General features: G+C 43.8%; 1 protein-coding gene across 1 annotated transcript in view; it reads right to left on the bottom strand.

Annotated features, from left to right (window-relative positions):
* LOC147031567 (uncharacterized) overlaps positions 1-16009 on the bottom strand; it is a 104530-nt gene extending 88521 nt beyond the window's left edge. The window contains exons 1-2 of the transcript XR_015053574.1: positions 15950-16009; positions 7190-7332 (exon numbers count right to left, since the gene is read on the bottom strand). The gene's annotated coding sequence lies outside the window, so the exon portion shown is untranslated. The remainder of the gene's footprint in view (positions 1-7189; positions 7333-15949) is intronic.
* Between the last annotated feature and the right edge of the window lie 820 nt (positions 16010-16829).

The following is a 16829-nucleotide window of genomic DNA, read 5'->3' as shown; positions in this document are numbered from 1 at the left end:
ATTTCATGTCTGGCATTGAGTACCTCCATCCATTGTTGGGACAGCAGAAGCAGCAAAGCCAGGGTAGAGTGATCTGGTCTCAAACCAAATTGATGATCGGAAATCAAGCCATTGGAGAAGAGAAGGATTTAATGTCTGAAGCAATGATGGATTCCAGAACCTTGCTGATGATTGGGAGAAGGCTGATTGGTCTGCAGTTGCAGGGATCTGTTTTTGCACCTTTTTTATGCAGGGTGGTAATGTTTGCTGATTTCCAAGCAGATGGCAGATGACCTTGAGCAAATGAGAGGGTGAATAGAACAGAAAGAGGGTGAGCAAGAGCAGAAGAGCAGGTTTTTCGGACACGTGAGCTGATGCCATCTGGACCAGTTGCAGAATCTCAGTCGAGGTTTGACAGCAAGCTATCCACCTTGTCAGGCAAAAAGGACACAGAGTCCAGGGACAGTTGGGTGCGACTGCGTAAGGTGGGTAGAGAAAGTGATGGGTTTTGGACACAATATTTAGCTGCAAACACCGAGTTTAGGCATTCAGCCTTTTCACGTGCGGTATCAGCAGTGTGGCCATTTGAGGTAAGGGAGGGGATGGAGGGGGAACAGACACCAGAAACAGATTTGATTAGATGCCACCAGGATTTTGAGGAGGGAGAGAGGTTTGAAAGTTCAGACTTGAGCTTAGAAAAATGTTGTTTTCTGGCTCTCCTGAGGGTAGATACACACTTGTTCCAAGCATTATGGAAGGAACTGAGATTGCCCTCAGTTTGGTTTGCTTTCCATGAGGCAAAGGCAAGTTGTGTCAGGACAGCTGCCTCGCCACAAGCTTCAGTGAACCAAGGGCGGGAGGAAGGGTAGAACAACTGAAGACGAGAAGGGATAAATCTGTGCATGAGGGAGAGCAAGTTTCTTTGAAAGAATTCCCAGGATGAGTTGATGTTGGAGAAAGGAGCGATAGGAGACCAGTCTATAAGTTTGATGGCTGCTTGGAGACCCTGCCAGTCGGCTTGAGTGAAATGCCAGACTCGACGGCGGTGAGGTGGTTCTCTGACAATAGTCAGAGAGATGTCCATTTTGACAAGGACGTGGTTAGAAGAACCAATTGCAGTGGAGGAAGAGCAGCAGATATTGTCAGGGAAATTTGTCAAAATCAGATCCAGAAGGGATGGAGTACCATTGGTTGAAATCCAGGTCGGGAAGTTGACCAATTGAGTCAGTCCCAATGAGTCGCAGAAAGCTTTTGCTGAAGTGCCATGACAGGTGAGAGAGGTACCCACACCGAGCCAACTGGCATGATGACAATTGAAGTCGCCACATAAGAGGAAGAGAGAGTTTGGATGAGAAGATAGAAGTTGGTCCATGTTTTCGGATAGTGAGGTGTAGATGGAGTCATCACTGTTTGGTGGACAGAACAGTACACATATAAACATGAGGTGGGAGTGGAGGAGAAGCCGTAGCCAGAGGTATTCCTGGGGGTGTGGGGGAGTGAGAGCAGTGCATGGAGAGTGAGGAATAGAGTCTTTGTTGAAGAGAGCAACTCCACCAGGACAAGGCTCAGGTCTGTCATACCAGAGGAGGGAGTAACCAGGGAGAGATACTTGGGAGTCAGACACGTCTTGGGGGAGGAAAGTTTCTGTTCGGCAGATTATGTCTGGTTTGTCAGTGGCAACCTGTATGGAAAGATCTGAAAGGTTTTTGCGAAGGCCCCGGATATTAGAGGTCCACACTGTTAATGAAGAGGGAGGCGAGGAGGCTTTGGGTGCAGGGTGTGGGAGGGGAGGGGAGGGTAGGACAAGGGATGAGAGGGGGAGGTAAGGAGGGTTGTTGAAAGAGTGTGGGGGATTGCAGAAGTGCTAGGGGAGGGGGCCGGATGAGGAGGAGAAAAGGCTCTGTGGTGCTGGGGGAGAGGGGAGACAAGAGAGGGGGAAGAAGGCGGTTGAGGATTTGAGGAGGTGGAGTGAAGAGATGAAGGTGAGAGGGCAGTGGAAGGAGGCAGCTTTGTGGATGAGAGAGAGCGGCAACTTTGAGAAGGATGAGTGAGGGGGGTGAATGGTGAGAGAAAAGTGAGGGGGTGAATGGTGAGAGGGAGGCTTGGAGGGAGAAGAGTGTGATGGTTGCTTTGAGAGTGAGGGGTGAGAGGGTGAGTTGGCACTGAAATTGGGAAAAAAAAGAATGGTTGATGGAAAGCGACATTCATAGCAAACTGGGGTTTTTTAAGTTTTAGGATAGAGATGCGATTTAGCACGTTTCTTGATGGATGCAATGAAGGCAAATTCAGAGAATGGAGAGAAGAAACACTGTAACAGTTGGATTTTTTCAGCAAGGTATGAAGGAGAGGTCGAATTGAGAGCAGTCTGTTTAAATAGTAGAAGAGTAGTGCATTATGATACAGTAAAGAGCACCACATATGTGAAAGAGGAAGATGAAGCATTATGAGAGATCGTTTTTATTATTATTATTATTATTTGAGAGAGTTTTCATCAGCCTGGTGTTGGTGCAATGGTTAAGGCCCGGTCACACCTTGACGTTTTAGCCAACGTATGCCGATTTTTGAATTTTTTTTCTAAAACGCTGGCACACGTTGAATACGTTATGGGTAAGTTTTGATAACATTGAGAGCATGCTGAAAAACACTGCCATACGTCGTTGTACGTTGGCTTTAAACGTTGTACTTTTTGGTTGTCCTCAAATTTTTTCATGCTTGAAATTTCACGACGTATGCCGGCGTATGACTCACACGTTCCGCTACGCTGGCCACAAGTTGTATGCACGGTCTGCGATCGTTGACAGACGTCAACACATGCTACTTGTAAGTTAATCATAAGTTGAGACACGCCGAGGTAATATTTAGCGAACCCGAAACTTATTTCTAACCTATGATTAACGTGTTGTTGGCACGTTACGCGATCGTTGCCACACATCGACAGACGTTACTTTTAAGTTACTCATAGGCTGAAAGACGTCGGTATAATGGATCGTCCTTGCGTCAGCGTCCACGGCCATGGCCAGGACACTTATTTGCAGCATTCTTCAAACTTTTCTTCGGCATGACGAGGATGTTCACACTTCGATGTCTAGCTTGGCTATGATTCCAATTGTCCATCGGCAGCGTCTATTTAAAATAGTCGAGTTTGAGCGTTTTAACACGTTCAGAAGAAACGCTTCAAATTTCCAAACCCCAGCGTCAAAAAACAAAGGCGAGTGACAGCAATTTAAATCGTTCATTGTAAACAATGAAAATAGCTGAGTGGTACCGTTTAAAAGTCGTTGAGTGTAAAAAAAAACAATTGTTGAGCGCAAGCGTCTACTTTCAATAGTGGGGTTTGAGCGATTTCGCACGTTCAATAGAAACGATTAAAATTTCCCAGCGCCAGCGTCAAAAAACAAAGGCGAATGACAGCAATTTAAATCGTTCATTGTAAACAATGAAAATAGCTGAGTGGTACCGTTTAAAAGTCGTTGAGTGTAAAAAAAATCCAATTGTTGAGCGCAAGCGTCTACTTTCAATAGTGGAGATGCAACCATTTAAATCGTTGAATCGTTAAACGCAAGGACGATCCATCATAACCCACACCCTCCCCCTCACACTCACCTACTACTGCCAACATGAACAAACTACTACTAATACTAATACTAATACTGATACTGATACTGTTACTGCTGACATGGACATCGACTCAAAAAGGACTCAAAAACACTGTTGGGTTCCCCTTTTATGAGCAGCATTTTTAAATACCAATTCCCAAAACCGCTGGGAACACGTCTTTATATGGCAGTTGTAAGCAAGAAACACGTTAATTTTTTTTTTTTGTCGACTGGAAGACGTCATTGGAATACGTCTACATACGTCGATGTGTGTTGGGACTACGTAAAGAATTGGTTCAAAGCACGTCAAACATAAGTTAGAAATAAGTTTCGCGTAAAAAAAGACATTACCGCGACGTGTTTCGACTTATGAGTAGCTTATAAGTAGCCTTTGTGGACGTGTGTAAGCGTCAACATATCGTGTGTACAACCTATCCCCATTGCATGCGGAACGTGTGTCATACGCCGAGTACGTCGTAAAATTTTGAACATGTTTAAAATTTCTTGACGTACTCAACTTACTACGTCGTATGATAGCATACTTTAGCGTTCTACTCACGTATACCAAACTTACTCATACCGTATTTGACGTGCCCCAACGTTTTAGACACATTTTTCTTAGGTCGGCATACGCTGGCAAGATCGCCAAGGTGTGACCGCGATGTTGACACTTCCATTGCTATGGCAGTTATGATTCGAATCGTTGTGCGTCAGCCTTTTAATAGGCTACGTCACGACATCGTCGGCGATGCGTGCAACGTGCTATGCATAAGTTAGACTATTGTTGGGCATCGGTTGTGTAGGCCGACAACAGGTTCAGCAATCGTTGTTATAAGTTATCTATAACACAACGAAACGTTCTGTGTCCGTTACCAATGCGTTATACATAAGACCACGTCACTATGAATACGTCCGAATCTTTAAAAAAAAACATCAAAAGTTCAACGTAAGCCAGCGTTTTAGATACATTTTAATACGTTGCCATCGCTGGCTAAAACGTCAAGGTGTGACCGGGCCTTTAGGGCAGCGGCTTGGGACCCAAAAGGTCCTGAGTTCAAGCCCCGTTGGGCCACTGAATTAATATTAATATATATATATATATATATATATATATATATATATATATATATATATATATATATATATATACCAAGTCGTATAACACCAGGGGGTTGACTCAGCCTGTCATCCTTCCGAGGTCGGCGAAATGAGTACCAGTGTACCGGGCCGGTGTATACCCTGGTTAAAATAGGTGTACTATATCCCTGTGTCGTAAGAGGCGACCAGGGTTGCGTCAGGAAAGGCATCCGGCGTAAAATATGTGCCAAATCACGATGCGGATCATACGGATGATCCGCTGTGGCGACCCCAAACGGGTGCAGCCGAAAGAAGAAGAAGAAGAAGAGTTTTCATCCGATTAGGTCATGGAAGTGTTGTAGAAAAAATCGTGAAGTGAATGGTGAAATTGGATCGATAAACACAGGGGGTCAAAACAGATCACGTGGTTATGGGAGAAGCACTTGGCTCTGGGAGGTGTATAGTCAAAAGTGAAATTATTTATTTTAAATAAGGATTGTGTAAGATTTGGAAAAGGGAAGGTTGAAGGAAAATTGTGGAAGTGTGTGGTGAATTTGGAACGGTAGACGCAGTGTGAAGCTGCTGGGTAGATGAAAAGTACCAGGAAGAGTAGGGAGAGAGAGACACGTGGTTGCAGGAGGTGTAGAGATCGAAAGAGAGAAACAAGGAAGATTATTATTTTTTGATGTATTTTTGAAGAACAGGAAAGATTTGGGAATGGAAGGTTGTAGATCGGAAGAAATCGTGAAAGTAATGGCGAGAGAGGGTCAGCTCATTAGAATAAAGATGGTGGTGAAGGGGCCGAAGGTGGTGGTGGTTTGGTGTAGTTGTTTGGGGGCGTTGTTGGTTGTGGCGATTTGGTTGTTGGGGGATGATTGGTCCAAAATAACAACAGCAAAAGAAAAACGGCTATCTCAAAGGATCACAGCCCTGTGAACACGGAAATTCCCTCTAAACAACGGTGGGGAAATCTAACTACACATACACTTATCGTCATAACTGATCTTCGGTCCTTTATGGTGGTCTGCGAATTTCCACAGCCGTAACAATATATTTCGGTCCATAATTGATTCATTCTATTTCTGACTCTGAGTGACTTGAGGGTTAAAAATTATGACATCAAGTCACTGACTTTACATTATTTTGTGCATCAAACAAGAAAATGAAAATCTACAAATCAATCTGTCTGGTGGAGTCTGTCGGTGTGAACTACGGGGCAGTCAGTCCTGCCACTTGTACACGAAATAGGCCGTTTTCTGGCACTTACAAGTTGCTCAAATTTATATGGCTCAGGTCCAGAAACTCCATAGTATAAATACCCATCATCCTCCGACTCGTCCTCGGCAATATTGGAATGAAAACACTCAATTTCATCGCTGCTGAAATCACTCTCTGATTCACATCTCGCCATTGTTCACACGCTGTTTCCGAATGTTCACGAAGTTTTCGGAGAACATGACGTCAGAGCATCTTCGGTAAATTCCGGTCTGTTTTTCGATCACTGACAAAAGATTTGATTTCAAAGTTAATTTTAGCATATTTTGAGTTTCAAATGTAAGAAAATAATTGCCCAACGATTATTAATGTGATTACAACCTTCGAATCATCAGCGACCCAAAACATGCTCTTTAACTTTGAGATCATCAGCAGAGAGCCCTGAAGGAGACCTGTCAACGCTCCAAACCCAGAACCGGAAAATTTACAACGCATTTGTCCAAAACTCAATGGAGACTGCTCTCCCTTATGGGCTGGTGCCCCAACATCATATCTTTCTCTCCTGGATTATGTGGAAGCTAAAGCGCTAAATTGTTGGTGTGCCCTGCAATGAGGCCAAAGCTCAGTGTGTGTTGCTTTCACATTGTATGCAGGGATGTGGTTTGTTTTTTCCGTCTTTTCCACAAAACTGCTCTGTCTGTGTGTCTGTCTGTCTGTCTCTCTCTCCCTCTCTCCAGAAACTTCAGGAGTCTTGAGTACATTATGGGTCGATACACTTTGGTACATTATGGGTGATGAAGGGAGTGGTCACGTTTCATCAAAATCGTGTGTGTGGTTTTGGAGAAGAGAACAAATACCCATTTTGGGAGAAAGGGGGAGAAAATTCCCCGTATAACCCCTTAATGAGGGTAGATTTTGATGCGGTCAATACACCAGTGTTCGGCATCAGATATGAAGGTTGCGGCCAAGTTTCATGAAAATCGTGTGTTTGGTTCTAGCGATAATGACTGTAGGGTTTACGGACTGACTGACTGACTGACTCACTCACTCACTTACGGATACTGCTCGATTGTATAAGATCACCTGACTGAAGTCCAGGATAGCTAACAAAAAGTATTCAACAGTGCCAGCAAGAACAATCAAAATGGTTTCAGTATAGTTCTGAATGATGAAGAAAGATGAGAAGGAAAAACATCATGTGACATTAGAGATGAGATAAAGTATCATGAAAACAAAATATTGTGAGGTGGAGTGATGTGATCATTGCCCACTCTCTGCCAAGCCTCTTGATCTCAGCTTCAAAGTTTGCCTTCGGTACTCACCTTGCTTCACAGTAATCCAGCTCTCCAGTGTCTCAATGGGCATGTTGTCATGAACGAACTCACGCAGCACACTAAAAGGTTAGAGTTAATGTACTCATCCAACACATGTCTGTGTGAGTCGAGGTAGGCCTTCACCACTGCATCTGAGAAAAACAAAAGGAGAAATGTGGAAACATTAATAAAAATGCACATGATAAAAAGTAAGATAAGTACAGAGCAGAACCATGGACCACCAACCATAAGAAGAGGGTGCATCTGCACCACTCTTCCAACCTAGCATTGATTCAATGATGGTCACATAAATGGAACGTGACTTTCAATCATGGGAAATGTCTCACACTGTCCCTCCAGAAGGATAAAACCCAATTATCTAAAATCATGATCAACCACTGAAAGAGGTGCAGTCTCTGGAGCATCTAAACCTCATGATCAGCCACAACCTCTCCTGGGATGACCATGCAGCAACGCAGGCCTCACAAGCCAACCGCAGAATGGGCATCCTCCATCGATCCAAGTCTTTCCTTGGAATTTCAGAGCTACTCAGTTTACAAGACATTTGTCCATAACTCATTGAAGACTGCTCTCCCTTATGGGCTAGTGTCCCATCATATGTGTCTCTCCTGGATTCTGTGGAATCGAAAGCTCAAAATTTTGGTCTGCCCTGCAATGAGGCTGAAACCCAATGCGTGTTCCTTTCACATTATATGTAGGTCTGTCGTGTGTTTTTTCAATCTTTTCTGCAAAACTCCTCTTTCTCTCTTTAAGCCTGGTGTTGGCTTTGTGGTTAGGGTGATGGCTTGGGATCCCAGCGTCCTGTGTTCAATCCCCGTTGGCTGCTGAAATAACACCAGGGGGTTAACTCAGCCTGTCATCCTTCCAAGGTCGGCGAAGTGAGTACCAGTGTACTGGTCCCGGTGTATGCCCCAGTTAGAATAGGTGTACAATGTCCCTGTGTGTCATAAGAGGTGACCAGGGTTGGTGTCAGGAAGGGCATCCAGCCATAAAACATTGCCTCAAGAAAAAGCCCAACCCCTGCACAGCAGCTGTAAAAACGGCTGTAAAAACGGTCATTTTTTCTTCTTCTTCTTCTTCTTCTTCTTCTTCTTCTTCTTCTTCTTCTTCTTCTTCTTCTTCTTCTTCTTCTTCTTCTTCTTCTTCTTCTTCTTCTTCTTCTTCTTCTTCTTCTTCTTCTTCTTCTTCTTCTTCTTCTTCTTCTTCTTCTTCTTCTTCTTCTCTCTCTCTCTCTCTCTCTCTCTCTCTCTCTCTCTCTCTCTCTCTCTCTCTCTCTCTCTCTCTCTCTCTCTCTCTCTCTCTCTCTCTCTATCTCTATCTCTATCCTCCAATTCTCTCCAGAAACTTCAGGATTCACAAGTTTTTCAAGGCATCCCCTCCTGGTTAGATATCCAAATTCCAGGATGACTGTTCACCTAAACTCTTTTGTCCTCACTTTTCCATTTGGGGAATCAACTTCCAGAAGCAGTTCTTTCCCAGGTCTTCCCTCCAAAGTGTCAAGCAAAGCAGTGTGCCACCATCTCCTGACCATGATCTTTATTAACCCCATTGGCCCTTCCCAACCCAATCCTATTATTTGCTTTGTTTCAGTGTTTCTTCCACTCCCCTCTGTCCTTTTCCTGTTAGTTCATTCCCTTACTGATGGTTCCCTATTGTTGTCCTACGAGCCCACTGTCTTTTAAACATTGGTCTTCCACAAGCCTCTTTCATGGAAAAAAAAGAGAAGAAAAAAAACGAAAAAACATGTTCCACATACAATGCTCAATTTGTAGTTTCCAAATGATCACACAAAATGCTTCATTTTATTTTCTTCAGAAACTTTGATAACATGCTTTATGCAGGTGGCATCTTCATTTCAGATGGTTTTGTGCCCCACCAAAATGTGAAGATAGACTGGTGTCTCCCACCCCTTTATCTACGTGGGATATATTATTTTTGTGATCGTAGCAATGGCTGGAACATGACCATCAATCGCAGTGGACATATAATTGCTCTTTATTATGATTTTTCTTTTTTAACCCCTCATGGTTCGCACGACGAGGAAGGATTTCCAATACATTTAATCATCTCTTTTTACATTTTCATTGAAATTTGTTTGCTCTCTCACCATCACCTGGTCTGTCGACGATCCAGAGGTTGCCTCTTACAGAACACCATTAAAATGTTTATTCAGTCACTTTCACTTCCTCATCTACTCCATCATCTTGTCTGTCCATTTTATTCTTTGCCTTGCTCCTCTTCCATCAATATTACCAATCAGTATTGTTTGAGGGGATTGGATGCTCAGGTTGAACATTTTTTACACATTGGATGATTCTGCGCTGTAGTTACACCTGTTGGCGAGCGAAGTTAGGTCTAGGTCATTTATTCCTGATACGTGAAAACCGTACAAACCACACCTGCAGAAAACAGATTTTGCTTTTTTTGACATTTTGGAACAACGGCCACATTTTCCATCCAATCATCATGTAGCTTTGTATGAAGCTTTTACCATTGAACACATTTCTTATTTTGTCACCATAGTTGTGGGGTGGCTTTGAAAGCCATAAAATACAAGTTGATGAATCTTTCCTCAGTGTTGGGAAAGGAAGTGCACAGAGCACACTGCACACACACAAGCACATCTACACTTGCCACTAAAGATGATTTGAGGCAAAATTTTCTGAGCCCAAACTTGAAAAAAAAAAAAACGGGAAAAGGCAGGAATCCAGAATAAATTTCCCGCAATTTTCCAGAAATTCCCGAGAAATGGTTTACCAGGAAGAAACACCAGCTTGGGCTCCATTTGTTTGAAAGCTTTCTCTGCTCAAGCTTGAAAAAAAGAGCCATGCCCAATCTCTAATCTCTATCGTACAAGGCGTGACAGCAGTGTGACACAATTACTGTCGGTGTAGCACAATGAACAACATAGAAGACAAAGAGAACGAAATTATTATCCTGAACTTTGTGTTCAGCAGAACTTTCAGTGGAGTCTTTTTTCATCTCATTCGCACAAGAGCCTAGGCCAGGGGTCGGGAACGTGTGGCTCGCGAGCCAGGTATGGCTCTTTTGATGATTGCATCTGGCTCGCAGATAAAATTGGAGTTTGAAACTTGGAAAGCCCAATATTTCTCGCAGAAGCTTTACCTATAGTTTGAATGGTGTCGTGCTTTATTCACGTGCAGGGCTGAACTTGGCAGAAGGAGAGAAGAAAAAACACCTCCGAATTGTCTGAAGCGGTTTTTGTTTCATCCAGTCATGCGGCCAACGCGAGTAGTGATTTCGGTTCCTCCAATGACGTGCCGCCGCCGAGACGCGTCACGGAATTCATCTCGACCAATCACGCGCCACCGCTGAGGCGACAGCATCCCAGAGTCGGCCGGCCGCGCCGCACCTCTCGAGTATGTCAGCCCGTGCGCAGGCCAGCCAGACTCACTTGGGTCAACATCTCCCTCTCTCTCTCTTGCTCAAAGCTAACCCTTCGACGAAGAAGATGGCGAAAAGAAAAAAAGATGAGGAGTATCGTACATTTCAGGACGAATGGGCCGAAGAATTCGCCTTTGTGGAGAGAGCAGGTTTTGTGGTGTGTTTAATTTGCAATGACAAAATTGCATCGATGAAACGGTCGAATATAAAGCGGCACTTCGACACGCGCCATGCTACCTTTGCATCAAAATACCCTGTGGGAGACAGCAGAAAGAAAGCGTGCCAAGAGCTACTGAGCAGGGTGCAAGCCAGCCAGCAGCAACTCCGCGTATGGACCCGGCAAGGTGACTATAATTCCGCCAGCTTTGCTGGATCTTTAGCAATAGTGAGGAACGGAAAACCATTCACAGATGGCGAGTATGCAAAAACGTTCATGCTGGATGAAGCCAATGAACTTTTTGATGATCTTCCGAACAAAGACAAGATAATCAAACGGATACAAGACATGCCTCTGTCGGCAAGAACTGTTCATGATCGTACCATCATGATGGCAAACCAAGTGGAGGAAACGCAAGTGAAGGACATAAATACAGCGCCGTTCTTTTCCCTGGCTTTGGATGAGTCAACAGACGTAAGCCATTTGTCGCAGTTCAGTGTGATTGCAAGATATGCTGCTGGTGATACACTGCGCGAAGAAAGTCTTGCTGTTCTGTCAATAAAAGGGTCCACAAGAGGTGAGTATTTATTCAAGTCTTTCATGGAGTTCGCTCAAGAAAAAAATCTACGAATGGATAAACTTATCTCGGTGTGTACTGATGGTGCTCCGTGTATAGTGGGGAAAAACAAAGGATTTGTGGCGCTTCTCCGTGAACATGAAAGTAGACCCATCCTAAGTTTCCATTGCATTCTACACCAGGAGGCACTTTGTGCTCAGATGTGTGATGGGCAGCTTGGCGAAGTGATGTCGCTGGTCATTCATGTGATCAACTTTATTGTTGCCCGAGCCTTAAATGCTCGCCAGTTTAAAACACTGCTGGATGAAGTTGGAAATAACTATCACGGTCTGCTTTTGCACAGCAATGTGTGTTGGTTGTCAAGAGGGAAGGTGCTTAGCCGTTTTGCGGCTTGCCTGAACGAAATCCGGACTTTCCTTGAAATGAAAGGGATTGAGCATCCTGAGCTAGCCGAAACTGAGTGGCTCCTCAAGTTTTACTATCTCGTGGATATGACTGAACATCTGAACGAGCTCAACGTGAAAATGCAAGGCATTGGAAATACAGTGTTATCCCTTCAACAAGCCGTGTTTGCTTTTAAAAACAAGCTGGAGCTCTTTATCATGGATCTTGAAACAGGTCGTTTACTACATTTTGAAAAACTGAGACAATTTAAAGATGCATGCACAGCAAGTGAGCCCACTCAAAACTTTGATCTCCACCAGTTAGCTGGCTTCACATCCAGTCTCCTACAGTCATTCAAAGCACGCTTTGGAGAATTTCGTGAGCACACTCATCTTTTTAAGTTCATCACCCATCCAAACGAGTGTTCACTGAACACAGCCGACCTGAGTTACATTCCTGGTGTCTCCGTCAGAGATTTTGAAGCAGAAGTGGCTGACCTGAAGGCCTCAGACATGTGGGTGAATAAGTTCAAGTCGCTGAATGAAGATTTGGAAAGAATAGCACGACAGAAAGCGGAGTTGGCGAGCAAGCACATGTGGACAGAAATGAAATAACTACAACCCGAAGACGAGCTGATTATCAAAACTTGGAACGCGCTTCCTGTCACATACCTCACACTGCAGCGTGTGAGTATTGCTGTATTGACCTTGTTTGGATCTACGTATGCATGTGAGCAGTCATTCTCACATCTTAAAAACATCAAGTCCAACCTACGATCACGTCTAACGGATGAAAGCCTCAACGCTTGCATGAAGCTTAACCTCACCAAGTACCAACCAGACTACAAAGCCATCAGCAAATCCATGCAGCACCAGAAGTCCCATTAATGGTGAGTATTATAACAACATTATTTAAAAGAATAAATTCAGAGGCTTATTATACTCACATTTAGTTGAATTCAGTCTTAAAATATATTATATGGCTCTCACTGAAATAGATTTCCAAATATTTTGCTTTAATGGCTCTCTGAGTCAAAAACGTTCCCGACCCCTGGCCTAGGCCGACGGTCCACAACGTTGTCAAGGATGGTTGTGGATGCCTATGACGAGTTGTAAAGAGATTTTCATTCTTTGCAAATTACCATCATCATTATTCTCGCCCTAATGGGTTGCGAGACTATTGTAAGGTGTGTGTGTGTGTGTGTGTGTGTGTGTGTGTGTGTGTGTGTGTGTGTGTGTGTGTGTGTGTGTGTGTGTGTGTGTGTGTGTGTGTGTGTGTGTGTGTGTGTGTATGGTTCTGTGTGTGTCCACATCTCTATCTTTTCGGTTTTAAATCATTTTCACTGCAACTGCTTGTCTGATCGATGCAAAAATTTAAACATCGAAGGGACTTCCCAAGGAGAACATATCATTGATAATTCTGATATCAAAGATCACATGGTATGGTATGGCAGCCGTATTGGATTAAAGGATTAAAAATTGGACATAATCTTGTCCGAAACTGCTTAAAGAAAAAAAATTTAAACTTCGCACGTCATCAACTCCAATGAGGTGTATATGATGATGATGATGATGATGATGATGTCATCAGTGAAATGGTATTCCAGCCATAATTGGTTGAATATAAATCCTTGTTCAAAAAAATCTGAAAATTCATTCATCTCAACTATTGTTGTGGAAATGGGCCCCGAGTGGGTTATTAAATATAGGATTAGCCCATATCCACCCTTAAATGCATGTTTAGCCAGGTTGTTTGGTAATCCGATGTTAAATGTGTGTCAGAAGGTGTAGCAGGTGGTCCAGTGTTCATACAGTAGTGGTGAACCGAGAGGCGCCTTCTTTTTCCTTCCCCCCTCTTAACCAGCCCCCACCTCGCGCCCTGACAGAGCCAGTCAAGAAGACATGCCAGCAACCCATTGGTGGAGAGATGCTGAAAACCCGGACCATGGACCAATCACGCGTCCACGGAAGTGGTCCGAAAAAGCCCGCCCCGAAAGGTTAGAAAACGGTTCCTTTCACCGGATCTTTGTCTCTTGTGCCGTCAACCTCGTAGGGGCTGGACGCACCGAGGCTGCGTGCGTGGGTTGAGCCGATATGACGTCGCCGCCATTTTGCCACGCTGCGTGCGGGGGCTGGGCCCAGAGGAGGACGTCGCCGCCATTTTGACACGCTGCATGCTCAGGCTGGGCTCTCAAATCCGGCGACATCGGCTTGTCACGAGCCGCATTTGTGCCTTCCACACCTTTCCTCTCGTCCATGAGGCACCACCAAGTACTCCGTGTCTTGTATGCATGTTGTCCAGGCCTCAGGTTTATTTTGTTAGGGCCCCACTGCGAAACCCGTATCCGTAGCTCCCCAGATAAGGGCGGATTAAAGATGACTTATACCATTATCGCGAATGCTTTGCTTGTGACGTGTTCCGCCGATGTTTCCCAATTAAATCTGGCTGATTCATACGAAATTTGCCGCACTGAATTTATACGTGTCGCGCTGAAGAACAATCGCTCGATTCGTATTTAAAACTAAACTGGTTGCAGATTGTGGCAGACTTCGCTCAGTCTCTGATCAAACCGTCTGTAGTCGGGGGTATATCCCCAACTGGCAAGGCACAGGGGTACTTTGGTATCGTGATCTGAAGCTCGTGACCCGAGACCTGTGCTGAACTAGCCGGCGATATAACCCGTGAGACGGCAGTGCAGTTAAGCGCTCCCGAATCAACAACACTATGACCCGATGTGAGTGAATAATTAAATATTTATGACGTCATTGTTCAGGTGGTCTGATGGCCATTTTCAAAGTAAAAACATTAATGTTCTTATCCAGATCTCTATTTCAGATTAATGTGAAACTTCACATACAGTGGGGAGAACAAGTATTTGATACACTGCCGATTTTGCAGGTTTTCCCACTTACAAAGCATGGAGAGATCTGTAATTTTTATCATAGGTACACTTCAACTGTGAAAGACGGAATCGAAAACAAAAATCCTGAAAATCACATTGTATGATTTTTAAATAATTAATTTGCATTTTATTGCATGAAATAAGTATTTGATCATCTCCCAACCAGTAAGAATTCTGGCTCTCACAGACCTGTTAGTTTTGTCTTTAAGAAGCCCTCCCATTCTCCACTCATTACCTGTATTAACTGCACATGTTTGAACTCGTTATCTGCAGAAAAGACAGCTGTCCACAATCAATCAATCAGACTCCAACCTCTCCACAATGGGCAAGACCAGAGAGCTGTCTAAGGATATCAGGGACAAAATTGTAGACTTGCACAAGGCTGGGAAGGGCTACAGGACAATAGGCAAGCAGCTTGGTGAGAAGGTAACAACTGTTGGCGCAATTATTAGAAAATGGAAGAAGTTCAAGATAACAGTCAATCTCCCTCGGTTTGGGGCTCCATGCATGACCTCACCTCGTGGAGCCTCAATGATCATGAGAAAGGTGAGGGATCAGCCCAGAACTACACGGCAGAACCTGGTCAATGACGTGAAGAGAGCTGGGACCACAGTATCAAAGAAAACCATAAGTAACAGACTACGCCGTCATGGATTAAAATCCTGCAGAGCACGCAAGGTCCCTCTGCTCAAACCAGCGCATGTCCAGGCCCGTCTGAAGTTTGCCAATGACCATCTGGATGATCCAGAGGAGGAATGGGAGAAGGTCATTTGGACTGATGAGACCAAAATAGAGCTTTTTGGTTTAAACTCCACTCGCCGTGTTTGGAGGAAGAAGAAGGATGAGTACAACCCCAAGAACACCATCCCAACCGTGAAGCATGGAGGTGGAAACATCATTCTTTGGGGATGCTTTTCTGCAAAGGGGACAGGACGACTGCACCGTATTGAGGGGAGGATGGATGGGGCCATGTATCGCGAGATCTTGGCCAACAACCTCGTTCCCTCAACAAGACCATTGAAGATGGGGCGTGGCTGGGTCTCCCAGCATGAAAACGACCCGAAACACAAAATTAACAAATAGGTTAATTCAGTGAAAACCTGGCTCAAACTCAGGATCCTAAGATCCCAGGTCAGCCACCCTAACCACAAATCCAACACCAGGCTTGCTGAAACATCTAACCAATGGTACAGAAAATAATTAAGGAGCAAAATGTGATTGTGAAACGACAGGAATAGCTTCAATTTCCTGAAAGGAACACCATTTCTATTGCTTAAACGTTTCATGTCACGACATTCCGAAGGGATTTTTTCTCGTCCTTACATGATATGGACATTGTTGCCACAGCCCTTCCCTTTCTTGCCACGTCTCCAGCATTTTTGTCTAAGTTGAAAAAAAAGATTTTAAGTTAATTTCTTGTACATTTGTTGAGATAGAAATATCCACAAACATGTTTTTAAAAGTTCAGAAGAGGAAAATAAATTAATTTACTCGAGATGCTTCCAAAGATCGGGATTTTATGGCTTGGTGGATGTGGATGACTGGATCAGACCGACGTCATCAGAAGCAGCAGACTCGTTCATGTTTGCTTCCCTGAAAAAAAGAACAGACCTCTGAAATCCACAACTTCATACAAGCGTGCGAAACCAGATATCATATTCAGTCTTCATTTCAACAATTGACATGACAATGTCCCCTCAATCAAACATCACAAAAAATAAAATATGGGAAAAAGGTGTCATAAAAATAAATAATAAAATAAAAACCATGATTTTGATCGAGGCAGGCAGGCGAGTGAATGTTTTATCGATGTTTGTGAACCTCCTGCACACTGTATTTATCTCTACACACTCCAACACCACGTCTCCAACTCCCTCCCACCCCCACCCCTTTTCACATTCACAGTGATAAGTAAAAAGAAAAGAAACTGATGAATTTAATTAAAGTGTTGTTCATGTAGGAATCATGAAGGGATCATTGGACTCCACAGAATTCCTTGAGTTGGCTGACAGTATTCGTGGTATTATTCTGATATAATATTGTACAGAGCAGTTGTTTCCGTGCTTTATTATGAATCAAAATATTTGAAAATTAAGATGAATATTTTGATGCTTCGAGTTGAAGTGGAATTCCGTGAATCGCTTCTCACCTGACACTTGTCGTTTGCACTTCTTCTCGATAGATATTCTGAAGAGATTAAACT

Source organism: Eptatretus burgeri, chromosome 2, assembly GCF_056783735.1.
Source record: "Eptatretus burgeri isolate ZD-2024b chromosome 2, Ebu_testis_v1, whole genome shotgun sequence".
Taxonomy (NCBI): domain Eukaryota; kingdom Metazoa; phylum Chordata; class Myxini; order Myxiniformes; family Myxinidae; genus Eptatretus; species Eptatretus burgeri.
This window is presented reverse-complemented; position numbering and strand designations above follow the sequence as displayed.